The following is a 26,637-nucleotide window of genomic DNA, read 5'->3' as shown; positions in this document are numbered from 1 at the left end:
GGATCTGGGAACCTCTTGATGGCAAAATGTTGATTTGATGAATTCTGAGGAAGAGAAAGAAACCATCAAAAGCCAGGACAGGCGAGGAATGGAGTGCTTGATCCAAGGGAAAATAATAATCATAATTAAAACCCAAAAAGAAGCAGGACAAATATTTCTCTTTATCATGTTTTAAAGGATTCCTTTTCTTCTGAGACATGAAGCAGTTGGTGTGAGACAAACATGCCAGCAGCTTCTCCCCATGTTAGCTCCCTGTGGTGCTCAGGGTGGCGAGGAAAGAAAACAAAACCTGCATGAATCATTGTTTTCCAAAGATGCTGCTTCCCCTCAGATATTTACAGGTTGTTTTGTAGCAATCTGAGTTCACACACTGCCCACTGATTTTCCATTTTTATGGCAGGGTCATAATATTGCTGCATAATTCATCATGTAATCACATCGATCTGCACTTGATTAAAGAAAATAATGCATCAGCTACTCTGAAATTATTCTGTCTTTTAGTACAATGCTTTCAGAAAATCCAGGACTCCTTTCTTTGGAGCAGGACCCTGACATTTTGGACCCAAATAGCCAAAAAACCACCTTGGGCTTGTGCAGTCAGTCATTTTAAAAATGAGCCCATCAAACACTTCACACCTGGTAAGTGTTACTTTCAAAACTGAAAGTTATTTTAATTTGAAAAGTGTTCCATAGCTTGACAGCATTTCCCACATATTTCCTCTGTCTTCCAACTGGAAAAATTTGGAAAATAGTAGAGAAATGTGTGTGTGGGTCAGGAGGGAAAGCTCACTCTGCAAAAGCCTGGAAACGTGTTTGGAAGAAATATTTTTCCAAGTTCAGTTGAAATGAAATAAAATTAAACAAATCAAAATTTCACTTTTTTTTTTTAAAAAAAAAAACAGTTGCAATTAAATGAAATCTCATTTTCCTAATTATAATACTTTGGTAAAATGTTTAATTCTCCTGTGGGGGGTGGAGCATTTCCTTTTCCTATTCCTCTAAAAACAACAAACCAAGAGGCTCTAGGAAATCATATCAAGCATGACATGAAAATGATGTCAGAGTGGCAAAGCCAAGCATTTAAGAAATGAGGAAACTGAGGCTCCTGATGGATTTCATTCACTGTTTAGGCCTGAGCTGTCCTTGCTTCACTGCTCATTTTGTTTTCCATCACTTTTGGGTTGTTGTTGACACAGGGCCAGGGATGCACTGACCCCTGACCCCCTCTGTGTCCCTGCTGCAGGAATTGCACAGGAATAGCTCAGAGTGTGAGCAGAGGCAATGCTGCACTGCTGCTCCTGCTCATTATTCCTTTACCCTGAGCCTGCAGTTGTGTGTTCACACCGAGCTGTCAAAGCCCCAGCACGAAGCTGGGATGTTTCCAGTGGAGCTGCTGTAAAAACCTTTGATTTGTACAGTTCTGAGCAGGTCTGTGGCAAGCACTCAGCCCAACAGCATCTGGAAAGCCAGTGGGGAGCAGTGGAAAAGGGGAAAACCTTGACTGAGTGTGAATAAAAGGCTGAAAGGCAAAGATCTCCCAGACTGGCAGCTCCTGCCCTCAGCTCGTGTCCCAGGCTGCAGCCTGATCCACAATCCAGGAATTTTAGCTGCTGAGGTCAGGGTATCCCTGCTGGTACCACAGAATCAGAATGGTTGGAGCAGGAAGGGAATTAAAGATCACCCAGTCCCACCCCCTGCCATGGCAGGGACACCATCCAGACCAGGCTGCTGCCAGCCCCAGCCTGGCCTTGGACTCTTCCAGGGATGGAGCAGCCACAGCTGCTCTGGGCACCCTGTGCCAGCCCTCACCACCCTTAGGGGGAACAATTCCTGCCCAGATTCCATCTCACCCTGCCCTTTCCCCCTTCTCCTGGCACTCCAGGCCCTGGTAAAAAGCCTCTCTCCATCTTTCCTGTAGCTCCCTTCAGGGACTGGAAGGTCACAGCTGGGTCACCCTTGGTCTCTCCTCCAGGCTGAACAATCCCAATTCTTTCAGTCTTTCCTCACAGCAGAGCTGCTCCATCCTTCAGATCATCTTGGTGCCTCCTCTGGATCACTCCCTGTCCTTCCTGTGCTGGGATCCCAGGGCTGGCTGCAGCTCTCCAGGTGTTCATGGCAAGTGAGCTCCCAAAGCTTCCTCAGAAGGTTTAACTTTTGTTGTCTAAATAGAGAAAAAAACCCAAAAGGAATGATCTAAAATATCCTATTGTTTTAAAACCAAGAGGGAATGGCTGGGGGGGCTGTGACAGGATCTCCCACTGGTGGTGAAGGTGTCCCCTCTCCCCTGTTGGGATCCCTGTGATGGATTAAACAAACCACAAAACCCAAAAGGAATGATCTAAAATTGCCTCTTGTTTTATAACCAAGTGGGAGGGTCTGTGACAGGATCTCCCACTGGTGGTGAAGGTGTCCCCTGTCCCCTGTTGGGATCCCTGTGGTGGATTAAACAAACCACAAAACCCAAAAGGAATGATCTAAAATTGCCTCTTGTTTTATAACCAAGAGGGAATGGCTGGGGGGCTGTGACAGGATCTCCCACTGGTGGTGAAGGTGTCCCCTGTCCCCTTTTGGGATCCCTGTGGTGGATTAAACCAACTACAAAACCCAAAAGGAATGATCTAAAATTACCTTTTGTTTTATAACCAAGTGGGAGGGTCTGTGACAGGATCTCCCACTGGTGGTGAAGGTGTCCCCTCTCCCCTTTTGGGATCCCTGTGGTGGATTAAACAAACCAGAGGAAATGTGAGCAGAAACTGGATAAACAATCTGTGTTTGAACAGTGTTGGCTGAATAAATGACTGCTTTGGTGGCAGCCCCTGGAGAGGGGCTCTGTCAATACCAGCAGCACTCAGGGATGTAAATATGGAGATTTGGGGTTGTGCTATCAGCATTTGTCAGGTTATGGATTTTTTCCCTCTATTACAAGGGAATTTAAAAGAGGCAGTGTGGATGCAGGAGGGTTTGAGCATGGGCAGCACAGCTGGGGGCACGTGGTGAGCAGCAGGTCACACGGGGTTGCCTTTACCTGGTGCCTCACCTTGCTGCACACAACCTCTGTCCCAGGAAAATCATGAAATCATCCTTCTTCTTCATCAAATGGCTCTTTTTCAGCTGAGTTTTGTATTTTTTTTTTTTAATCTAAGATGTTTTTTGCATTTACTTATTTTTCCTGTTCTAAGAAATCCAGCCTTGCTCAAACAATCTCTGCAGGAGTCTCAATGTATTACCTGTAGGCAGACAGAAATCATGGCCTATTCCCAATAAGCATTTTCTAATTCCTGCTCAAATAGTGCTTATGTACAATTTCAGGCTTCTTCCTTTCAGGACCACCTTAACTTTGAGTATTTGAACGATTGGAATTTGTAATTTTTTTTTCCTTCAAGTTAATTATTTTAACTTTTGATTTAACCTTTAATCTACTGCACCCAAACTTTTCCAGCTCTGAAAGATGGAGGACAAAGTTACTTTTGCCCCTCAGGTCACACTATTTGGCAGGTTTATTATTATTGTGACCCGAGGAATACTTTAAAAAGTCAATCATTAACAGAGTATTAGAAGGTGAAAATGAGTGAGGGTAGGAGAGTTCAAGGAGCAGCTGCAGGCAGTGCCCACAGCAGGGTTTAACATCCAGAGGGTCCTGACCAGCTCAGGGTGCTGTTTGTGGTGCCCTGCTGCTCTGCAGCACAAAGTCCTCCCCTAACAGCAGGAGTTTATCCATTCCCTGCTTGGTTTTGCCTTGCCCTGGGCACGTTATCATGGAATTCTTTGTTTTGGTACAGTCAGCATTCCCTGTGCACGCTAACGCAGAGGGCTGGCAAGGACAGCCGGGGCAGCTCCTCTCTCCCAGAGCCCGCCTGCTGGAGCGGGAGTGATCTCCACCCTTGGGAAAAGTGAGCACAACAGCCCAAACCATCCCAGCACTCTGTTCTCACCGGAACAGGGATTTTTGGAGCTCTTTCGAATGACTTCAGACCCGTTCCCATGGTGATTGATGCTGGTCATGCCAGGGAGCTGCCAGGTGAGCAGGAGGCTGCATGGGCTTGTCTGCAGAGGCTGCTGCTGCTGCTGGGGTTGCCAAATATCTTCACTCAACAGCTGAGGTTGCTGCAGCTCCTTCCCCAGCTGCATCCAGTGCACTGGCAGGCAGGGCTGGGGGTCCTGCTCCCCTCCTGAGGTCCCTGGGGCTCTGTCTGTCCATCTTGCTCTGCACTTCTCTCCCTGTCTGTGGGATGAGTGTCCTGAAATTCTCATCTTTACCATGTGGAATTAGTGCCTTTGACATGATGAGAGGTCACTGTCCCAGGCTGTGCCAGGGGTGATTTAGATTCGTTATTAGGGAAAAATATTTCCATAGAGAGGGTTGTAAAACATTGCTACAGGTTGCCCAGGACAGCAGTGGACTCACATCTCTGGAAGTGCTCAAAAAACATGTGGATGTGGTTTAGGGGTGAGCATGGTGGTGGTGCTGGGCTGATGGTTGGATTCAGTGATCCTAGAACCATTAGAGTTGGAAAAGGCCTCCAGGGTCATCAAATCTGAGAGGTCTTTCCCAGCCTCAATGATTCCCTGGCTCTGGGATTTTAGCACCCAAGCAAACAGTGTCTGTGCAGAGACGCAGAGCTGAGTGAAAAGGGCTTGTTCAGCCCATCCCCTGCTGTATCAGGAGTCAGACAACAAATTCCTGGCTGGAATTGCACTGCCCAAAGAGAACCTCTGGAGTTTTTCAGCTGCTCAAGTCACTCTCTAACCTCCAGCAGCTCTTGCTGCCTCTCAGTTCAGAGTGATCCAATCACTTCTTGAAGAGATTTAGTGGAAATCCAGTCAAGAGCTAAGTGATCACTGCACATACACCAAAATCTTTCATGGTAAGGGACTGGGGAGGTTCAAGCTCTGCCAGGAGCACCAAGGACCCAAAGCTGACCAAATGTTTTCTGTGCCTTGCTTGAGTAATCAGGACAATTCTCTGTGAGGCATGAAATGAAAGTAAATTATTAGAATAAAGATGTGCTGAGCTACTTGACAAGGCTTGAGTACAGGGTACAGAATCTGTGGGTGTTTGGCACAGCCCCAGCACTGCAGATATTTTAGCTCCTGCTTATTTTTGATTCCGTTCAAATATGATTTACCTTAAAAAAAAAAAAAATTAGCTGCAAAGTAACTGCTGTTACACAACAGATAATCATGATTAAAAATAAAATGGCATGGCAAAGCTCTAGGCATGAGCTGAAAGGTTCCAGTGGTGGTCTGAATTATGCTGGCTTGAATAATTCTAGAGTGCCACTTTGTGCACAGAGTGGTTTGGTCCATCACATCACCTCTTCCAGGGAAGAAGGGCCACCAAAGGCTCAGGAGTGGCACAAGCCACACTGTCACCAGTTCCTGTCACCTCCTGTGGACCTCAAGAGCAGCGAGGATGGGATGCTGAGGAGAGCAGCACTATGGCCATGGGGGTCAGGGGAGGCAGGAGGGAATGGGTTTAGATGAAAACATTCCTGGAGGATTTCCCTCCTGTAATTTGTTGTTGAAGTGCTTGTTGCACTGTTTCCTGTGAGGGCAAACCCAGCCACTGCACTGACAGATAATGTGGATGTCACTGCCCTCACTCTGATCCCAGCTTCACTCCAGACACTTGGCATCTTCCTCATCAGTTCTGCTACAAATATGCACAAACCCCAAACCAGAACACTCTCACCAACACCTTCTAGGTAGGATTCTTTCTATTGCAGTTCATTTTTTGTTCATTTTCTTGACTCACAACTGAAGATTACCCTGTTGCTTCATTTGTTTGGTGATTAATTTGGCACTGTGGGTAGATGTGATGTAAAGCTCTTAACCATTCCAGGGTGAGATGGAGGCAAGCAATCTGCACCCAGGAGGTTTAATGAGGCATCCATCCCAAGGGAGTGGAGATAATTTAATTAAAGGGAACATTTTGTACTGGACTAAAAAGATTATTTTGTTGACTTAAGACATAAATATTATTTTTCTTAAAGGGAAATAGCCAGTGAAAACCCAATATTCTGTTTACCATATATTTTTATTGTGCAAAAATAATGTTTTTCAGCTTGACAAGAAGCCCACATTTCTGTCAGTTACATTTCATTCACATGGGCAATCAGGCAATGCCAAGATGCTGATTGGATTGCTGGTTTCAGTGGCTACCTTACACTATTTAGGTAATTTAAATAAATGTTTATATTAGCTTGAACAGGTAATACAGCATTTCCTGCGTGCTCCTTGTGCCTCTGGCCTTCAGCTGTATGTGATGATCAGTAGAACATTTCAGTTTCCAGGTATTATTCCCAGAAGTCTCATTTGTTAAGAACCAGTGGAAGTCAGTGAGGGTGTTGCACACCTGGATAGGTACCTGGGGGAGCACCCAGGCACCGGGGTCACCGTGTTCCATCCCATCACGACGTGTCAGTGCCCGGGCTGAGCAGTACCTGCAGGAACAGGTTCAGCCCTCGGAGGTGGCTTTGGTGCTTTGGCCCTGCACAGGTCCTGACAGGGCAGAGACCGGCTCCTGTCAGGAGCTGCCCTGGAAGTGTTTCCTGCTCCCTCCCTTGTGGGAGACCCTCCCTGCAGCTCACAAAATGGTTTGGATTGGGCTGGACCTTGGAGACCACCCCGTCTGAAGCCATTCCCCCTTGTCCTGTCATTCCAGGCCCTTGTAAATATCTCCATCTTTCCAGCAGGCTGCCTTCAGGTGCTGCAAGGAGCAATTAGGTCACCCAGGCTGGACAACCCCAATTCTCTCAGCCTTTCCTCAGAGCACAGCTGCTCCACCCTCTAATCATCTTATTGGAGTGAATCCAGAGGAGGCACCAAGTCCGAGTCCTTCCTGGGAGCGCAGGGCTGGAGGCAGCTCTGCAGGTGGGGTCTCACCTGAGCGGGGCAGAGGAGCCCTGGACCTGCCGCCCACAGAGGGTGGGGAGGCAACTCAGGGAACGATCGGGCTGCGAGCGCACATGGCTCGGGCACATCCCGGTTCGGCCACGGCCACAACCACGGCCACGGCCACGGCCGCCGCGTTCCCCCTCCCCGGCGGATCCTGTCCCCGCCCGCCCTCCCGCAAAGTTTCCGTGGCTGGCCGGGCGCGGGCGCTGCTCCCCCGCTGCCGGCCGGGGCTGAGTGCAGGCGGCAGGGCGGCAGCGAGGCGCATCCCCCGCCGCCTTCCAGGTACGGCCGGAGAGGAAGGGGTGGGGAGATAAAGGAAAGGAAGGAAAGGAAAGGCAGGAAAGGCAATGCCCGAGAGCAGCGCGGCGCTCCGGAGGAGCGTGGCGCGCCTGTTTTGTATAACCGTGCCCTCGTCACGGCTCCGCGCTCGGCCGCGCCCCTCCGTGCGCTCATGGGGGGCGCTGGGTAGCGAGCCCCGGGAGCGCGCCCGCCCGCCCGCCCGCGCGCCGCGTCCCTTCCCCGCCCTCCGCGGGCTCCCGTGAGACGGCGGCGAGCTCGGAGCGACCGAGCGAAGGAACGGGGGAAGGGAAGGGGAAAGCGGCAGGGGAGGAGCGGCGGCTCCCCGAGGAGGCCGCGGCGGGCACGGCCGAGCGGGCGGAGGGGGCGCTGTAGCGGGCGGTGGAGGAGCCGCCGAGGAGGGGCGAGAGCGGCCGCCCCCCGTCCCCTCCCATTCGGGCGCGCGCTCGCCGCGGCGGCGGCGGCTCCCGGCGATGCGGTGAGAGGGAGGCGCCGCCGCGCTCTGTGAGGGGCCGCCGGGAGCCTCCCGAGCCAGGTAAGCACCGGCAGAGCACCGGGGTCAAGGCCACGGGTGTGAGCGTAGGACACGACGGGGACACACCGTGAGGGGGCAACGCCCGGCGGTCGTGAGGAGGGGAGCGGGAGGGGGGGAGATCGCGATCGCCGCCACGCCCCTCCCGCGGGCGGGGGACGGGGCCGAGGGCACCGCAACAACAGGGCTGGGGTGGGGGGCTCCTCCCCGCCATTCCCGGCCAGGGGGAGCCGGCGCTGTCGGTGCCTCGCTCATTCGATTGGGATGCGGCGGCGGCGAGCGCCGGGAAAGGCGGGGTCGGCGCCAGCGCCGAGTTCCCCAAGATTCTGTTTCTTCAATGAGAAATTGACTGTTTCGCTCAGAAAGCGATCGGCTGTTTTGTCGAAGGAGAAAGCGGCGTGCGGGGGGTCAGCGCTGGGTGTTTCCTCCGCCCTGCGGAACGCCGATCCATCCCCTCGGGCCCGGCGCAGGCTGTGGCCAGGCCGTTTTCCTCGGCCCGTGTTCCGCGGGAGGTGCCGCAGGTACCGCGCACGTGATGCGGGCGCGCACCGCCCTCGCCCCCGCTGCTGCGGGCACCGGCGGGGCTCAACCCCCTCCCCGTGCGCCCTCCGAGGGGTGAGTAAGGCGTGTGGAGGCTAATGACACACGCTGGATCTCTCCGTTACAGGCGTGGGTTGGTCGGTGGGGGCTCAGACGCAGAAAAGCCATGCGAGATGATGAGGCAGACGGCGCTCAGATGGGTGTTTGGGAAGGAGAAGGCAGATTCCCATCCGTTCGTGTTGGGGAGGTGCGGAGCTGGTATCGGCGAGCTGGTTTATTCAGTGATGGAGCGGTGTGGGTTTTAGGCTTTTATTAAGGTGAAAATAGTGCAAGGAGAATGAAATAACCAGAGAAATTATGGAGGCTAATTGGCGCTCAGATGGGTGTTTGGGAAGGAGAAGGCAGATTCTCCTCCGTGCTGAGCTTCTGTCGAGGAGCTGGTTTATTCAGTGATGGAGCGATGTGGGTTTTCACCTTTTATCAAGGTGAAAATAGTGCAAGGAGAATGAAATAACCGGAGAACTTAAATAAATTATGGAGGCTAATTAGCGCTCAGATGGGTGTTTGGGAAGGAGAAGGCAGATTCTCATCACCGTTCGTGTTGGGGAGGTGCGGAGCTCCTGTCGGCGAGCTGGTTTATTCAGTGATGGACTGGTGTGTGTTTTCACCTTTTCTCAAGGTGAAAATAGTGCAAGGAGAATGAAATAACCAGAGAACTTAAATAAATTATGGAGGCTAATTAGTGCTGCTGGGGAGCGCAGCGTAGCTGCGGTATGGCAGCGAAGGCAAATCGATGTTGGGTTGGGAGGAGAAGAAGAAATTCTCCGAGCAACATGGCCAGGAGATCCTCCAGCAGCACTGCTCAGGCTGGAGCGTGGAATAATTCCTGCGAAATGCTGGAGGTCGGGTGGTGTTTATTGTCCTTATTTAATCTTCAGAACTTGGTTTCCAAACCTGCACCTGGGAACATCCGTTCCTAAGGCGTGGATTCAAGAGGAGAAAGGAGCTGGTGTAATGAGTGCTTTTGGTGAGAGTGGTTTTGAAGAGGATTTGCTGGGTACAGTCACATGAGGCTTTTTACACCTTGATATTATGGGCAGTTGGTGTGGAGGAATGTTTACCTGGGAAATGCATGCTAGACCTAAGGTTGAACGAAGAAAATAACAATCTACTGCCGTTTGCCATGATCAAAATCTCATTTTTTTGTCTCTGCAAACAAACTGGTGGTGGAAAGAGAGCGGTAATGCTTAGGCAAAGACTGTCTTAGCCAGTTTGAGGTCTGTGGCTTTTATGACTCTTGGGCTTCTAAGAAAATAAACAAACTATTTAGAGTTGTGTTTCTTTTCTGTAGTGACTCATCCTGAGGGCATCCTACACAGTGAAAGGCTGTGTACACCAAATTTACCCCAATTTCTTGGAGTGGCAACAAAATTGGGGTAAATTTGGAGTACACAGGGTCGTGTCCTGTTGGGATCTCTGCTGTGGCCATGGAATATTGGAGGATATTGTAATTACAGTGTGAATTCCTGCATGCTCAGGGTAACTGGGTGACTAATAGAATTTTATAAAATCAACTCCTTTTCAGTATTGATTGCCTTGTAGCAATTCCTCTCTTCTGTTCTCATCTTTTCCCATGATCCTGTGTGAGCTTCTGGGTTGTTTTGAATTTCAGGTTGCATCCACTGGATTTACTTTCAGCCAAACCTTTAGCAATGCCACTGATGTACATGGTAACGTTCAGAAATCCATGAGCACACAGGGAATTTTGGCAAGATGAATTTTTTAATACATTACACACAAGCATCCCTGACTTCCTGCTTGCAAATTCTCACTTATTAATATGAATCACCATAAATGCAAATGGTTTAAGGCCCAAAGATGTGTCATGCCCAGCATTGTGCACTGTTTGCTCTTGAGTTTTGCAGGTGTGAGTTTCTATATAAATTCCAGAAGAACACTTTGATGCCAGGCCTGCCTGTGACACATTTAAATTATTTATCCTGTGCACTCATTAGTTTCTAATCTTGTATTTTGTTTAATTTCAGGATGCTTGTTACAATTCACTGAAGTATATTTTACTTTTTTGTTAGACTGCAAAAGAAAAACAATAAGGGGGAACCAGAAAAGGACCTGTGACTCTCCCAGATTTGGGCATGGTTTTTCTCATTAGAAAAAGAGAAGAATTCTGTCATTTCTTATGTTTTATCGAGGTTTGCCTTTTCTAGAGGTGGTTAAATGTGAGACCAGCTGAGAGCCTGCTAGCACCTGGAATCTCATATTTTGCACTATTAAAAAAACAATAAACTTTTGCTTTGAAATTTTTTTTCAAAAGCAAAATCCTTCTTTCTGGGCTCTTTGATGTACAAACATTGATCCTTTCAACTTTGGAGGGTGAATTTTCGTTAGAGCACAAAGGTTCTTTCCTTTGACAAGGTGATTTCCTTTGACTTCCTGATGCCTTTGGGTGTTTCTTGAGGAGGTTGGGCAGATTTTAGGAAGTGGTGCTGAATCTCTGTCCTGTTCTCCCACCCCCAGTGTTGTGGACCCTCTGTCAGGTGCGGCAGTGAGCGGGGGAAAACGCGGGGGAAAGGACAGCAGGGCGAGGGAGGGAGCGAGGGAGGGGCGAGGGAGGGGCGAGGGGGCGAGGGAGGGGCGAGGGAGGGGCGAGGGAGGGGCGAGGGAGGGGCGAGGGAGGGGAGGGGAAAGGGGGGGAGGGGGGGGGGGAGGGGGCGGGGGAGGGGGCGGGGGAGGGGGCGGGGGAGGGGGCGGGGGAGGGGGCGGGGAGGGGGCGGGGAGGGGGCGGGGAGGGGGCGGGGGAGGGGCGGGGGAGGGGCGGGGAGGGGGGGAGGGGGGGGAGGGGGCGGGGGGAGGGGGGGGGAGGGGGCGGGGAGGGGGCGGTGGAGGGGGGGGAGGGGCGGGGAGTGGGGCGGGGAGGGGGCGGAGGTGGCGGGAGGTGCGGGGAGGGGGCGGGATGGGGCGGGGAGGGGGTGGGATGAGGGGAGGGGAGTGGAGGGGTAGGTGGGATGCGAGGGGGAGGCGAGGGGGAGGCGAGGGGAGGCTAGGTGAGTGCGAGGGGGAGGCGAGGGTGTGATTTGTTAATTCTTGGGGTATAGGGGGGGTGCGTTGGGGTAGGCGGTTGTGGAGCGCTAGTTATGTCTGGTTGGTAGCTCTAGTGTGGTATCTGAGTTGGTTTATGATCTCTATTTGTTATCTCTATTTTTATCTCTATTGTTGATTTTTGTTTATTTCTATTTTTATTCTATTTCATTTTAATTTTATTTCATTTAATTTTATTATTTCAGTAATTGGTTATTGATCAGCCTTGGTCAGACCCCTGATCAGTAATTGGTTATTGATCAGCCTTGGTCAGACCCCTGATCAGTAATTGGTTATTGATCAGCCTTGGTTAGACCCCTGATCAATAATTGGTTATTGATCGGCCTTGGTCGGACCCCTGATCAGTAATTGGTTATTGATCGGCCCTGGTTAGACCCCTGATCAGTAATTGGTTATTGATCGGCCTTGGTCGGACCCCTGATCAGTAATTGGTTATTGATCGGCCTTGGTTAGACCCCAAGGTTGATCAAACGATCAATCATCACTGACCCTGATCAGTAATTGGTTATTGATCAGCCTTGGGTCCGGACCCCTGATCAGTAATTGGTTATTGATCAGCCTGGTGACCCTGATCAGTATGGTTATGATCGGCTGGTAGACCCAAGGTTGATCAATACTGATCAATCATCACTGACCCTGATCAGTAATTGGTTATTGATCGGCCTTGGTTGGACCCCTGATCAGTAATTGGTTATTGATCGGCCTTGGTCGGACCCCTGATCAGTAATTGGTTATTGATCAGTCTTGGTTGGACCCCAAGGTTGATCAATACTGATCAATCATCACTGACCCTGATCAGTAATTGGTTATTGATCAGCCTTGGTCAGACCCCTGATCAATAATTGGTTATTGATCGGCCTTGGTTAGACCCCTGATCAATAATTGGTTATTGATCGGCCTTGGTTAGACCTCTGATCAGTAATTGGTTATTGATCAGCCTTGGTCAGACCCCTGATCAATAATTGGTTATTGATCAGCCCTGGTTAGACCCCGAGGCTGATGAATACTGATCAATCATCACTGACCCTGATCAGTGATTGGTTATTGATCAGCCTTGGTCAGACCCCTGATCAGTAATTGGTTATTGATCAGCCCTGGTTAGACCCCGAGGCTGATGAATACTGATCAATCATCACTGACCCTGATCAGTAATTGGTTATTGATCAGCCCTGGTTAGACCCCAAGGCTGATCAATACTGATCAATCATCACTGACCCTGATCAGTAATTCCAGCTCTTTTGTCTCCTGTGATCAATGTGTGCCCACCTCCAGGATCTCTCCCAGCATCCCCAGGGCACGTGGGGCTCTGTGGGGACCCAGGACATGGGGACCCAGGACATGGTGGCACTGCCAGGAAGGGCTTTTGGAGGTTACCATGGTGACAGAACTGGTTGGTTTTGACTCGAGTTCAAGTCTTGGACCAAACCTTGGCCCTGTGTGAGCTGCTGTGGCCAGGACTGGCTGCAGCCACCCCAGGCTGGCACCTTCATTTTCCCTTGGAGGTGGATCCTGCTGCCCTGGCTGGAGATAAATCAGGATTTAGGGCTCCCTGCACCTGGAAATAGTTGATCCAGTGAACTGGGTCATTTGTCTCTAGTTTATTCAATGCCAGCTGGATTTTATGAGCTTGGGAAAAGCAAATTCTGGTTGTGTTCCTTAGGATGGTTCCAGTTTCGTTATTGTGTGGGATGAAATGATTCCTTCAGATGTTTGTTTGGCATTCATTTGGAAAGTGATTGCTCTAAGTGCAAACTCTGCGTTACTTTTTGGAATTAGCACTTGTTTGGTGCACTTGGATTAGGAAGGGGAATTTCGAGGCCAGCCTTGTGAAGCTGTCCCACCTCTGGGTTCCTCAAGTTTCCACTTCAGCAGCCTGTGATGGAAGGGTCTGGTTTAACAAGGATGCTGGACACACTGGAGAGGAATTTAGCATGGAATTGCCTGTGGGATTCTGAGGAGAGAGCAGAAGTTTCTTTAGTAGGTTGTGAATAAAAATGCTGCGTGTTCTGGGTGCTGTGGTGTTTCAGCTCCTCAGGAAGAGAAATCTTTGAATCATCTCTTGAGTCCCCTGAGCAGCCTGGCCTTCTTCCTGGGTTATTTATTCCCAATCCTTCCAAAATTCATCAAACAACAGAATTGATACTGTGGCATGAGAAACTCTATCTTGAAAAATACTCTGTGAGAAAACAGCAATGAGAAAACATAAAAAGTACCATGTGCTTCTTTGACTCAACGTTGGGTTTGTGCCATGTTGCATCATTATTTGATTTTGAAGGAATCATTACTTATTCATGGCTTTTATAAAATCTATGTAATAGTTGGGTTTCTATGTATTCTGCATAAAGCAAGCTTAGACCAAAGTTTTGCTTCCTCAGTAATTTTTATAGCACTTTGGCAAAGCTTTTTCCTGCTCTGAGTGCAGGGCTTATTTTCTAAAAACCTTGCTTAAAATTTAAGCAGTTTTTTTTTTTTTTTCTTTGCCCTTCCTCTCCCATCATTGTAAAGACAAGGATTATTCAGCTTTGCTGAAGAAGTAACCCGAGGTGGGAATCCTTCAGAGCCAATTTGGCAGAGGCACATGCAGATACTTGAGGAGCACACAGAGGATCCTGGTGAGTTCGTGTTACTATTCCTACCCAGGCAGGTCTCTGCGTGCTGCTGGAGCCCTGGTGCTGCTCAGGAGTGATGCTGGGTGAGCTCATGGCAGGGAAGTGATCTGGCAGAGTGCTGCTGGCATCACTAATGAACAGAGCAATGAATCATGCATGTTGACATTTCAGCTCTTAGCAGTATCAGTTATTTATTTGTCCTTTGTGAAAAGAACATATTTGTGACCCAAGGAACGTCTTTGCTGAGCAGGCTGGGAGCTCTGCAGGGTGAGGGCAGGCTTGCTGCTAACTTCACTCTTTGGCTGCTCAGGGATTTGTTGGGAGAGATCTTTTTCAGAGTCTTGGAGCAACTTGTTGCTGATGAGTTGTTCACTTGTACTTGCTGAGAAAGAATCCAGTGGTATGTCCGGAGTGGAGGCCCTGGGGGGGATGAATGATCCTTTCTTGCACCACAAGCACTTCTATTCATGCTGCCCCATGGCTCACAAGTGCCTGGGAAATCATCTGATGGGCATTTGTGACCTTGCTGTGCCCATCAAAGCAGAGAGGCTGAAAGCTGTGTTTGTTCCTTGTCCTCCAAATCCCAAAAGTGTGGCTGCCATCATCCCAGCCTGCCCAGAGCTTGGAGGGATGGAGCCAAGCCCCTTTGCCATTCTGGGGGATGGCAGCATTGACTCATTTATTATTTAGGGTGCTTGGAATTTGAAATTGGTCAAGAAGTGTTGTCATTTTAGCCCTCCCAGAGCTTGGAGGGATGGAGCCAAACCTCCTTGTTGCTCTTTCCTCGACGTCTTAGCTGGTAAATTTGTGATAATATCTTTTAGAGTAGGTTGCAGCAGAGGTCTGCTCGTGTTTGAAATGATTTCTCTGTGCATCCACGTTTCCATCTGGTCTGGTTTTCTGCCACTGGAATTAGCTGACTTGCTCTGCAGAGATCAGATTTGCACATTTCCAGGGTGTGATAGGTGAAGCTCAGCTCACACCACTAATGAAATTCAGCTGACTGCTTGAACTACATCTTACCCTCATCTGCAGGGAATATTTTTAGGAGTAAAATATAGAATAGCTGGAAAGTGGAGGAAGAATTCCCAAATAAGAATGAATAGGGAAATGCATCACTTTTCTCTGAGCTCCTCACTTTATTGGTGAATATTCAATTGTCTCATTTTTACTTACATCAGCTGGAATTGCTGATTATGGTTGAACTGTAATGATCTCAGATTTAAGATTTGTGATGATCTCATTAATGAAAGAAGTATTTTGGACAGGTGAGTTGTTATTTGCAGTACAAGTCACGTTGAGTATTTGTTATTAATTAAGAAGTGTGAGAAAAGAGATAAATTTCTCTTTTATGATGGGGAGCTTCTTGTTGACTTTCTTTGTAAGTGTTTTGGGTTTTTATTTGATTTTCCCCTTCATGCCTGTACAATTTCCATGGCAGCTACAACAATATTTGACAGATTGCTGCTATTTTTCTGTATTCAGATTATTTAAGCAAAATGCTTTTACCAAGCAATCAGGAGGAAACACCTCTGCTGCAATTTATATTTTTTGTGTGCCTTAATGAGTAAGGCTTGTGTATGGGTGTAAATGGTTTCCTCTTTTTTTGTGTTCTCTTCAGGTGTCTTTCCTAAAAATTTGTGTTTCCTTCATGGTTTGGGTGAGAACCTTGATGAAACAGAGAAACCAGCAGAGCATATGAAAACCACCAAAATTAAATATCTTTCAGAATGGGAGTTTGAATATTGTAGTAGTAATTTATCTCTTTAATAACAAATGATTTTCCCTTTTGCTTTATCTTTCATTGTCTTGTGTGGGATTATTCTCTGTCTAGAAATTATTTTTGATAGTCAGGTGCCTTTAATGTTCCAGAGAGTGAAGTGAAGAATCCTGGTAAGAAGAAGATAAAGGCACAAAGTGCTTTTGTAGGAATGAGTTCCATGTTTTTAATGCTGGGAGGTATCAGTGGCAAAGCCTGTATGGTCTGGGGGATGGCAGCATTGACTCATTTATTATTTAGGGTGCTTGGAATTTGAAATTGGTCAAGAAGTGTTGTCTTTTCAGGCCTCAGAGCCCTGTGCTGCTGGTGTTTCTGCAGGTTCCTTCAGAGCAGGCACAGTCCTGAGCAGATCTGGGAGCAGAAGGGGTCAGGGCCTGAGCTGATAATTGGAGTGGCCTTAGCCAGGCTGCTCTGCAGGAAAGGCTTCAACAAAGGGCAGCTTAGCAGGCAAACAGATCAACAACTTTCCATCCTTCAGGGATTTCCTGGAACAGAATGTGGAGAGAGGGAAAACCAAAGTGAAATAGGGAGGGTAGATTTTTTTTTTTTGGAGAAGAGAGACAAAAGGATGTGTGTGTGTAACAGAAGACAGACAAAAGGTGTGTGTGTAACTTTTATGAGAGTTGTTAAGCTGAGCCTGTGAAGAGGTGCAAATGCAAGTGGGGAGTGGGATTTGAATGATGGAAATAAATGCTTGTGTCTGCAGATTTTGCAGGTTCATCCCAGCCTGCAGGCTCTGGTGTTCTTCATGTGACTTTATTTTTAAGGATATTTGCAAAGTGATCTGGGTGGTGGCAGGTATTCTGTTACTTTCTGTATAAGTTGGAGTCGAACTGAATTATCTTTCCCAGCAGCTTTTGCAGTTCCACATAATCTCAGTTTAATAGATAATTTATATTTTATGGAAGGACAAATCCCCCATTTTCTTACTTAATGGGTTGTTCTCCTCTTACTCAAACGATTTTCCTATTTAATTTTTCAGTGTAAGCTTTGATTAGAAGACCCCAGCTCAGTTTCCTGCTGCTGTTACTATGAGATACTGAGCTCCACAGCTGGATTTCAGTCAAACCCAGATGTTCTTTCTGAGCAGCTTTTCATTGCCACCAGCCTTTGGCTCATGGGGACCACGACATCCCTTGTTCTCTTGTCTTCAGCAGTGAGGATTTAGTGCAACAGGCACCCTGAAAGAAAGAACTGTTGTTCTTTGAGGGCTGAGCTACAAGTGCCCACCTGCTTTCTCTTCCTTCTGGTAATATCATCCCTGAATTGATTTCAGAGCAAGTGAAGGAGCTGCAGTGCTGGCAGCAGGCAGTGCTGCTCCACCTCCTCAGCAGAGGTGGAAAGGACCATCTGGCACTGTGTGGGTAGCAGTTATCCCAAAAAGTGATGGCAGTGGGAGTTCTTGCCAGTTACAAGTTGTGATCACAGGCCAAATGGTGTCATGCTAAATCCGTCTACGTTTGCAAAGGGAAAGAGATGCAAGGATTTATTTTTGCCAGCTTGAGAAGTGTTTTCAGTCATGGGGGGCTCTGCTGGGGTTTTGGTTGCTGGCATTTGAGAGAAGGTGTGAGGGGAGTCAGTCAGACGAGTGTGGCTGTGATGCCTGCTAGACCAATTCCTAGGCACTAAAAAAAATTGGCTTTTTTTTGGATTATGTAAGCCTCAACTTGATGAATCCATGAAACTGGGGGATTTTTTTTTTTTTTGAGGGCTATATAATGGAGTGACCTGTTGATTTGATTTAGATTTTGCCCAGTCGGGACTGAAGATCTCAGTCTTTGGCACTATTAAATAGTCTTGAACAAATTGCTGCTCTAAAATTCGAGAAGCTTTGTAATGAGGTGGAAAACTCTCTGTCTTGCTTTTAGAATCACTTCAGGATGGTGGCCTGGGGTATTTTTGTTGGGAAAGTTGGATGTGGCATGATCAGAAGTGCTGCACAGTGGCTGCAGAGCTGGTTAGCAGGTTGCTAAGTAACCTGGATGGAGGAATTGAGAGTAGGTAAAACCTGTGGATGGCACTGGCTCTCAAGGTGCTGCAGGGAGAGGAAGAAAGGGTTAAATTCAAATGGGTCTGGAAAAAATTAGAAGCTTGGAGTATGAGCAAGTTAATTTCTCAGCGTTTATTCTGAATAAAAATGGTCAGAGCAGCAGAAAGTGCTGTGAAACATCTGAAATGAAAATTGATAAATAACATTTGCATGTAGGGGGAGTTGGGAATTCGTGCCCTTTTCCAGACCTGGGTTCTTGTTGTAGCCTTGCTCAGACTCTGTGAGTCTGAGACTCTGACTCAGATCTCAGATCTCAGACTCTGCCAGTGCTGTGGATCAGTCTGGAGATAATTTCTGCCCAGACACAGCCAGGCTCTCAAGGAGGGCTTTGGTCTCCTTCAGATTTCCTGGGTGGGTGCAGCTGCTTTCCTGTCTGTGCATTGTCTCAGCACAGGGATTGATTTGCCTGCTCTTCCCAGCCCCTGCTGGAGCTGCAGGAATCCTCCTGATGTGTCTCAGCTTCGCTTTGGACTCTGATTTTGCTGATTTCCTTGGTGTGGTGCTTTTGTTGTTGTTTTGGTTTTGGGGTTTTTTTTAACTGTTTCTGCCTCTTGTAAATGTCCAGAAGCCCAGTTCAATAATCTGGTCAATAAAGATTCTGTCCAGGCCCCCTGAATGCAGCCCTGAATGCAGCCCTGAATGCAGCCCTGAATGCAGCCCCGAATGCACCCCCGAATGCACCCCGGAATGCACCCCCGGAATGCACCCCCTGAATGCAGCCCCGAATGCAGCCCCGAATGCAGCCCCTGAATGCACCCTGAGCCCCTGAATGCAGCCCCTGAATGCAGCCCCGAATGCAGCCCCGAATGCAGCCCCGAATGCAGCCCCGAATGCAGCCCCGAATGCAGCCCCCGAATGCAGCCCCCGAATGCAGCCCCGAATGCACCCCCGAGCCCGTTTTTCCATGGTGTGTTTCAGTAGTTTGGACCTTTGGGAGCAGAAATCTGAGTTGAAATTGGTGGATACATGTGCAGGTTTTTTAAGTGAGTTAACAAATGCTATTTTGTGCGTGCCTGTGGTGGTTTAATCTATTTACCAAATTATTTTTGTTAAGAAATGCAGTTTAATTAGACATTCATTAATTATTTTCTGTGGCAAGTTCCAGCACTCAGCTAAACCAAGTCCATGGCATGTACCTGATGTAACTGTATGCTGTGTGCTCTCTCATGTTGCTTGGTTACAATTAAAATTTCACGCTTAGAAAGCCACTGCAATCAACTTCTGCATTGCTTTTGTCCTTGCAGACAGGCAGCTGGAAAAGCAGATCAGGCCCCACCTTTACTGCTGACATGTTCGTGTGGCTTTTGTGTAGTCAAGGTTTTTTACTCCAGCATAACCACTCAAAATCAGATGCAAATAAACATTCTGCAGAAATGGAGGCAAACAAAAAACCTTTCCAAGTTTGGATAAAACAACCTCTCCAGGAAGATGAAATCATGTAACACAAGCTTATTTAGCTGTTCATGATTATCTGGAAACTGAGGAACCATAAAAGCTTTCAAGTGATGAGTCCAGCTTTATGTACCCTGTGCTCTGGGTTGGTTTTCCTCAGTTTAAAACTAATATAATATGCAGAATAATCTTGTTTTAAGGCTAATATAATGTGCAGAATAATCTTAGTATAATATGCAGAATAATCTCAGTTTTAGGCTAATATAATATACAGAATAGTCTCTGTTTAAGGGCTAATATAATGTGCAGAATAATCTTATTTTAAGGCTAATATATATGCAGAATAATCTCAGTTTAAGGCTAATATGATTTGCAGAATAATCTCAGTTTAAGACTAATATAATGTGCAGAATAATCTCTGTTTAAGGCTAATATAATGTGCAGAATAATTTTAGTATAATATGCAGAAGAATCTCTGTTTAGGGCTAATATAATGTGCAGAATAATCTTATTTTAAGGCTAATATAATATACAGAATAATCTTAGTATAATATGCAGAATAATCTCAGTTTAAGGCTAATATAATATGCAGAATAATCATAGTATAATATACAGAATAATCTCTGTTTAAGGCTAATATAATATGCAGAATAATCTCAGTTTAAGGCTAATATGATTTGCAGAATAATCTCAGTTTAAGGCTAGTATAATGTGCAGAATAATTATAGTATAATATACAGAATAATCTCTGTTTAAGGCTAATATAATGTGCAGAATAATCTCAGTTTAAGGCTAATATAATGTGCAGAATAACTTTAGTTTAAGGCTAATATAATATGCAGAATAATCTCTATTTAAGGCTAATATAATATGCAGAATACTCTCAGTTTAAGGCTAATATAATATGCAGAAGATCTCAGTTTAGGGCTAATATAATATGCAGAATAATTTCTGTTTAGGGCTAATATAATATGCAGAATTATCTTATTTTAAGGCTAAGATGATATGCAAAATAATCTCAGTTTAAGGCTAATATAATATGCAGAATAATCTCAGTTTAAGGCTAATATAATATGCAGAATAATCTCAATATTAATGGATCCCTGTTTAGCTGTGGTGCAGCAGAGCTGAGTGTGGGAGTGGACATTTATTCCATTTATTTCCCCTTCTCAGATGTCACATTCTGCCACCTGTGCTCTCGTGTGTGATGGACGTGAGTGCTGCCTGGGGTGTGCACTTGTGGAATTTGGGCAGCCTAAACCTCTCCTGCCAACCATAAATCCCCAGGTTTAGATCTGCTGGCACTTTCTCACATGCAAGAAGAGTCTGTATTGTATTAAGAGTTTATCCATGTGCTTCAGGAGCACAGGAAATCTGCTGGCAGCAGTCCTGCTGTTCCATGTTCTGAGCTCAGGCTCTTCTGAATAGTCAGGGAAAAAAATAAAAACCAAAAAACCAAAAAAAAACCCAACCATAAATCACGACAAGTTGTTGACTGACTGATTTCTAGATAAGTTTTTTCAAGAAAATTGGAATAAATATTAATGTTATGTGTGAGAAAGGATGCAGCGTGGCTGCTTGGGGTGGAAGCTGCAGGATGTGATTGAAAGGAACTTCAAAATTGGTGAGGAGGATGCCTGTTTGTATTTTTGAGATGCTCTGTAACACATCATTCACATCAAATATAACTAGAGAGAGCCCAGGAAAAAGCACTCTGTGTCCATCCTCCCTCCTGAAAAGTCCTGAGTTTCCATTCCTGGTGCTGAGTTCTGTCTGAAGTGCTGGTGGGATTTGATCTGATTTTTTTTTTTAATATTAAACAGAAAGTGTAAATACTTCATAAAACTGAATTTTATTGTTTTCTTCCAAGTAAGAAACCACTTAAAACATTAATCCCTTCACTTACATGTTTAATGTGCCTGATTTGGTGGAAAGATGCAATATTTATATCTGTTTGCCTTTTAGATAAAGGAGAGGTGTCCCCAGATTTCACATTGTGTTACTTGTGTACCTCTGGGAATTCTGGATTTTCCTGGAGGAGATGGATTTATCTGTGTGCAGCTTGCTGAGTGTTTTACTAAATAATTGTGGAAATCCTGTAAGAAAGCTCCAGAAAGAACCTGCTGTTTTTTCAACTGGGTTTTGTTTGTTTTCCTCCAAAAGTTGTTTTTACCCCAGTTCAGATCTGAGATTTGCACGTTGCTCATTAGAGGAACACCAGCTTGCTTTTCCTTCCTTTATTTGTGCTCTTCCTCTTCCTCTTCCTCCCCCTCCTCATCCTGCTGTTGTTTTATCCCCTGCTGTTGTTGAGTTGGGGTAGCAGGGTCAGGAATTGAGCTCTTGGGTGGTTTTTGTCATTCTGCTTGTTAGTAATGGGAAGGATTTAAGTCAATAATCCTCTTCCATCAAGGTGCAAACTTTTAAACCAAAAGATATGCAGAATAATCTTAATATAATATGCAGAAGAATCTCAGTTTAAGGCTTCTAGGTGGCCTTGAGAGAATGACATCTGTGTGACAATAAAGGAGGTGTAGGAAAATTTATTTTTCTTCCAATCTGGTGCAGGAGTGAGGGGCTTTGAGTGCTGTGTCTGCTGTTGGCAGTGTCACCTTCACAACACCCTGAGCAAATCTTCTCCTTCATCCTGAGCTCTCCCAAAAAGATGTCAGCTCATCATCCCTCTCCTACAGAAGTATTTTCTGGGAGCTCTGGATTTTGCTCTGAGCCTTTCAGCAGGCTGAAAGGAAATCTTTTCTGGCATGGCAATCTCTGTATTTTTCCAGCATTCCTGGATGCTTTTCCCTCCTGAGCTCTCCTGCTTGTCAGGATGCCCCAGGAGCTGCCTGGGTGGGAGAGTAATTTCATTTTCTTCTCCCTTGCTGTGAGTTGCTCCTGCAGGTGCAGCTCTGTAAATATCTGTAAATACCATATTATATAATAATATAATACCAATATATTAATACCAATATATTAATTAATACCAATATATAAATATATTAATATATTAATACCAATATATTTCTCACTGTTGCCTTGTGCATCCTGAGGGTGAAGGAAGATGAGCAAATAAATTATTGGAGGACTCAGGTAGTGAAGGTGATGTTGAGGGAGAGAGCAGCAGCAAGAAGATGTTTCTGAATTTGGAAATTATCCTGAATAGATAATTGCATGTAAAGGCTGGTGGGAAGAGTAACTGAAAAGTGGTGAATTAATAATAATGAATTTGGGAAAGTTTGTGTGAAAAAGGCTCCCAATCTTCTAATGGAGCGTTTAGAGAGAACAAAATCTCATCTGGAGATTAAGACTGACTTGGCTGAGTGATGTAGAAGTCAAACAGGATTTGGACAGGTTTATAGCTGTGCTACAAATGCCAGTCCACATCCTCCAGAACAGAAAGGATCACTGCTCTCAGAGAGGGCTCAGTGAGAGCCAGATCCGAGATGTGCAGCTGCTTTTTCTGCCTGCATGCACATACACTGCCCTTTCATGGCACCTGGATCGAAAGGATCAGTGGAACGATTGGAGGATGGAGGCGGGAGCGCGGGAGGAGGTGAGTATGTATTCGGAGTCTTTAGCGTTAGAGGCGGTGGGTCGTGCTGTGGCGGGGGCGGAGGCGAGGAGGAGGGGAGGAGGAGGGAGGCGGGCGGAGGAGGGGGAGGAGGAGGGGGGGAGGAGGAGGGGAATGGAGGAGGGGAGGGAGGATGGGGGGAGTGCGGAGGGGGAGGAGTGCGGGGGGGCGCGGGGAGCGAGGGAGGAGGGAGGGGAGGAGAGGGGAGGTAGGAGGGGGCGGGAGGAGGGGGAGGCGGAGGCGGGTGGAGGAGGAGGGGGAGGGAGGGGAGGAGGGGGAGGAGTGGGAGGAGGGGGGCAGGAGGGGAGTAGGAGGCGGGAGGAGGAGGGGGGAGGAGCGGAGGAGGCGTAGGAGGAGGAGGGGAGGAGGGAGGAGGAGGGCGGAGGAGGCGGAGGCAGGAGGAGGAGGGAGGAGGAGGAGGAGGAAGGGGAGAAGGATGGGCGGAAGGAGGAGGAAGGGAGGAGGAAGCGAGGGGAGGAGGACGGAAGGCGCGGAGGGGCGAAGAGCGGAGGGAGGGAAGGAGGAGGAAGGGAGGGAGGAAGGAGGAGGAAGTGAGGGAGGAGGCATTATGGGGAGGGCGCCCCCAGGGAGGCCGGCAAGGAGGAGAAGGAGGCGGAAGTGAGGAAGGCAGAGGAGGAGCGGAGGCGGGAAGGAGGCGTCGAAGGATGAGGCAAGGGAGGGAGGGGAAGGAGGAGGAGCGGAGGTAGGAGGAGAGGCGGAGGAGTAAGGAGGAGGAGAAGCGAGGCGGACGGAATGCGAGCGCTGAGGCATGTGAGGCAAGGGCTGTGACGGAGGAGGAGGACGGAGGAGGAGGAGGGGGCGTCGGCACGGAGGATTAAGTGAAGGCAAGGAGGCTGCCTGCTGGCGGAGGGGACGTTCTGCGTCCGGCATGACGGCGGAATCGAGAGTGTCGGCGGGCGGACGGACAACCAGCTGGAGGCTACCGTCTTCTTCTTCCTGTCATCTCGGCCTGCTTATTATTCCCTTCGTATTCAGGACGGTCGGACTTCCTCTTCTCATCCTTATGCGTATCTTTATTCTTCTCCTACTTCGTCTTCCGAGTCGTCTAGTATTAGTAGTATTATTAGTCGTATTATTAGTATTCTGATTATATTATATCTATTTCCAAATCAATGCCAGGAAATCCATTGTTACATGTTATTGAATGCATTTTCACAAGGATTTTGCATGAGGTGTGTGGGGCAGTGTTTCATGGGCTGGCTGCTGCTGAGACTGAGCTGTGAGGAATGTGTTGTGTGTCTGTTCCTGCTGTTACAGATGCATTTATCTTATCTGCAGGGCAGGCAGGCTTGAGGCTGAACTGGAATGAGAATCAGCATTATTATTATTTTTCTGCACACCCTCCCAGTAAAGGTTACAGGTCACCTTTTGCTCTAAGCAGCATCATCTCAGTGGGTATTTAGTGGATTTTCACATCTTTAATTATTAGCTGAGTATTGGAAGCTGGTAAATCTTTTTTCCCCCAAGTTCTCCTGAATTTACCCTGTTGTTTATGTGTGTTTGTAGTAAGGTCTTTGGGACTTTAAATGCAACCTTTAATAGAGAATTTTATATGGTTTCCCTTTTCTAACAATTTGATGTAGTCCTTAACATTTTTCTATGTGTTATTTCCAGCCATGATTTATATTCTGCAGTAGTCTGGGCAAAGTAGCAATTACATTTAGGGAGGACTAAGTAGCATTTCTTAGCTGGCAGTGGGGAATGGGCTAAATTGTAAATTACTCTTCAGTATTAGACATTAGAGTTCTTCTGAATTTACCCTGTTGTTTATGTGTGTTTGTAGTAAGGTCTTTGGGACTTGGTGTCTTGTAGACTGCAACCTTTAATAGAGAATTTTATATGGTTTTCCTTTTTCTAACAATTTGATGTAGTCCTTAACATTTTTCTATGTGTTATTTCCAGCCATGATTTATATTCTGCAGTAGTTTGGGAAAAGTAGCAAGAGTACATTTAGGGAGGACTAAGTAGCATTTCTTAGCTGGCAGTGGGGAATGGGCTAAATTGTAAATTACTCTTCAGTATTAGACATTAATCTGTCTAATTGCTGCCTGACTTTTCTCCAGATGTTTTAGAGCCAGCTGATAAAATGTGCCCTGACACAAATGATTTTATACAAACAAATATAATTGAGAGTTCAAGAGGGGGGTGTTGTTAATAATAGTGAAATTCATTCCTTATCTTCCTCTTTTAATTATTTCTGGGGTGTATTTATTTTAAGTTTGCTCACCTAGATTCAGCTTCACTCAGTGTAGTGTGAGTACTTAAAGCAGGTGGAGATGGTGGCAAAAACAGCCTGTGAAAAATTCTTTCCTGGACATGGTGACAGATCTGTGTAATTAACTGTTGCACTAGTCATATTATAGTCATTTTGTAGCAGCAATAACTTGCTAGAAGGATTTCAAGTTTGGAATGTAATTCTCTGCTGCCAGATTACCCAGAACCTGATAGGTCACATATTGATCCATGATTCAGGCTCTGTTGGAAAGGAGGAATCCTCTTTATTCTGCAAGTGGAAGAATCCTTGTTTTCCTTGGTAGAGCAGCAGAGGGACTGCAGTAAAATCACACAGTCTGTGCCTGTGTGCATTAAAAGGAATTATTATCCCTAAAGTCACTCTTGAGCAGAGAAACCTTTAACAGGAGGGACCTTAGCTTGACACCAAAGGAGTAATTTCAGCTTCACTGGTGACTCAGTTGAGATTTTCTTCTTTTAGTTTCTTTTCTGGCAGTGTTGCTCAGTGGATCTCTCCTGCAGAGAGAGGAAATGCACTTCCCCTACCCAGAAAACCAAAGGCAAACCCTTGCTGCTGCCTCTGCACCATCAGCTTGCTGGGAGGAGGAAGATTTTTGGGTTTTTTTTTCTGCAGGCTTCATTTACTGAAATCTTAATTGCCTGGGCTGTGTTTTCCCTTAGGATTTTAATAGTTTCACCTTGAAGGAATTTTTGAGATCTGTGTCAGTTGTTGTGCAGGGATGTTGTAGTGGTTTGGTTAATAGAAACAAACTTGTACATAAAGCAAGAAACTTCCTAAGTATCACTTTCATTCTTTTTTAGTTGTTTTGTAGAATTTTAGAGTTGAGGAAGGCTTGAAACAGGACATGGCTTAGGAAAAAAGAATGATGGAATGCAGTGGAGCTGTGTAGCAGAGGAGATGCATTTTAAAACATTTAAAACAATGTTTGAAAACAATGTTGGAAAAGAGTGCAATAATTTCTTAGTCAGCAGCTTTGCTGTGTTTTCCCTTAGGATTTTAACAGTTTCACCTTGAAGGAAATTTTGAGATCATGTGTCAGTTGTTGTGCAGGGATGTTGGAGTGGTTTGGTTAACAGAAACACAACTTGTACATAACGCAAGGAATTTTCCTGAGTGTCAGTTTGATTCTTTTACAGTTGTGTTGTAGAATTTTAGAGCTGGAGGAAGGCTTGAAACAGGGACATGGCTTAGGTAGACAAAACGAATGACGGAGTGCAGTGGAGCTGTGTAGCAGAGGAGATGCATTTTAAAACATTTAAAACAATGTTTGAAAACAATGTTGGAAAAGAGTGCAATAATTTCTTAGTCAGCAGCTTTGCTGTGTTTTCCTTTAGGATTTTAACAGTTTCACCTTGAAGGAATATTTGAGATCTCTATCAGTTGTTGTGCAGGGATGTTGTAGTGCTTTGGTTAACAGAAACAAACTTGTACATAAAGCAAGGAATTTCCTAAGTATCACTTTCATTCTTTTTCAGTTGTTTTGTAGAATTTTAGAGCTGAGGAAGGCTTGAAACAGGACATGGCTTAGGAAAAAAATAATGACAGAGTACAGAGGAGCTGTGTAGCAGAGGAGATGCATT

At 46.5% G+C, this 26,637-nt stretch overlaps 1 protein-coding gene across 6 annotated transcripts in view; it reads left to right on the top strand.

Annotated features, from left to right (window-relative positions):
* Positions 1–7,113: 7,113 nt before the first annotated feature.
* Positions 7,114–26,637, top strand: part of TANC2 (tetratricopeptide repeat, ankyrin repeat and coiled-coil containing 2) — a 163,837-nt gene continuing 144,313 nt past the window's right edge. For 4 of the 6 annotated variants that reach the window (XM_050985767.1, XM_050985769.1, XM_050985768.1 and 1 more), the window contains exon 1: positions 7,640–7,729. The gene's annotated coding sequence lies outside the window, so the exon portion shown is untranslated. Of the gene's footprint in view, positions 7,180–7,639; positions 7,730–13,888; positions 13,996–26,637 lie in introns of those variants that run through there. The other 2 variants (XM_050985765.1, XM_050985766.1) reach the window with 2 other exon arrangements.

The sequence above is a fragment of the Serinus canaria genome, chromosome 27 (genome assembly GCF_022539315.1).
Source record: "Serinus canaria isolate serCan28SL12 chromosome 27, serCan2020, whole genome shotgun sequence".
Lineage (NCBI taxonomy): Eukaryota > Metazoa > Chordata > Aves > Passeriformes > Fringillidae > Serinus > Serinus canaria.
The sequence above is the reverse complement of the archived record's forward strand: the minus strand, read 5'-3'. Positions and strand labels throughout refer to the sequence as shown.